Source organism: Trichechus manatus, unplaced genomic scaffold, assembly GCF_000243295.1.
Source record: "Trichechus manatus latirostris isolate Lorelei unplaced genomic scaffold, TriManLat1.0 scaffold00145, whole genome shotgun sequence".
Classification (NCBI taxonomy): domain Eukaryota; kingdom Metazoa; phylum Chordata; class Mammalia; order Sirenia; family Trichechidae; genus Trichechus; species Trichechus manatus.
This window is the reverse complement of record NW_004444081.1, coordinates 2,881,338-2,882,739: the sequence shown is the minus strand read 5'-3', so window position 1 is coordinate 2,882,739 and position 1,402 is coordinate 2,881,338. Positions and strand designations below refer to the sequence as shown.

Sequence of the window (1,402 nt, the reverse complement as noted above, 5' to 3'; positions counted from 1 at the left end):
GAAACAGTTAAAAGAGATTTATGATGTAAAAATCAAATACAATACGTACCACTTATTTATATTCTGACTTGAACAAACCAACTGTAAAAGATTATTTTTTAAAATGATTGAGTAGACAAATGGGACAATTAAATATGGATGGCTATTAAATGATATTAAGGAATTATTGTTAAATTTGTTAAGTTTAAGAATGGCATTTTGTTTATGCAAGACAATATTTTCTTTGAGATGCAAAACACTTCGAGGTAAAACGTCTAGTATTTAATTCAAATTACTCTTGAAAAAAAAAGGTGGTGGGAATGTGGAGGAAGGATGAAACAAGAAAACGTGATGATTGAAGCTGAGTGATGGAAAATTTTCAGTATTCTTGGAAATTTCTACAATCAACGTTCAAAAATTAGGGTGGCAAACAAGGAAACATAAGACTGAAAGTTTCATATTTTAGCACAGTAACACTTAGCAAAGCAACTGGGCGGTGACATTAGAAATATTCTGAGAGAGATGCGTCACCGCTTCGGTAGCGAGGGCAGCACATCTCCCCATCCCCCAACCCGGGACTTGAGCTGCTGTAACCCCTCCCCCAGGAGATCACCGCAGTTGGCCAGTCGCTGCTCCAGGATAACCACCTGCAACCGAAAGGCCATGATCAAAAATGTGGACATGTTGGAGGAGCTGCAACAGGACTTGGTGGAGTGCGCTACTCAGGCATTGGAGAAGTACAACATAGAGAAGGGCGTTGTGACCCATACCAAGGAAGAGTTTGACAAGAAGTACACCCCACTTGGCACTGTATCTTGGGGAGAAATTCCCATAGTTATGTGACACACGAGACTAAGCTCTTCACCTACTTCTACCTGGGCCAAGTGGCCATTCTTCTGTTCAAATCTGGTTAAAACATGGACTATGCCCACCCACCCTGTGGTCTATCCAAAAACAAGCACTGCAGCCTAAATTCCAGATTACCAGAGACTGAAATCTTCAGCTTTGCTAAGGGAACACCTCCATCTTTGAACCCTTATTGTGCTGTTTTGTAAAGGGCCTTCTCTGTAGTAGAGTGTTGTGGTTATAAAACAATTAGCAAAGGGTTTACATTTGTATTTATTTTCTAGTCCATACTTTCCTCTACCTCATGTTGTTTCTTTCCTCACAATCCATTCCTTTCAAAAAAACAACAAATCTGTTGGAGATGTGAAAAAAAATACATATATATGTGTTCTGGGGACATTTCGAATGATCAGAGAGGATGACTGACTTATGACATGTGTGAACATGTTTTTGATTATAAATTGAGAAAACTGGAAGTTCGTTTGTTGGAAAGCATGCTGATATTTTTCCTGGGAAAAGGAATTCCTGGAATGATGATGTTATTTTGTTAGCTGCTGTTGATTTGGCCCCCAACTCA

At 39.2% G+C, this 1,402-nt stretch overlaps 1 pseudogene; it reads left to right on the top strand.

The window, feature by feature from the left end:
- Nucleotides 1-633: 633 nt before the first annotated feature.
- LOC101340492 (dynein light chain 1, cytoplasmic-like) lies at nucleotides 634-893 on the top strand (annotated as a pseudogene).
- The last annotated feature ends 509 nt before the right edge of the window (nucleotides 894-1,402 follow it).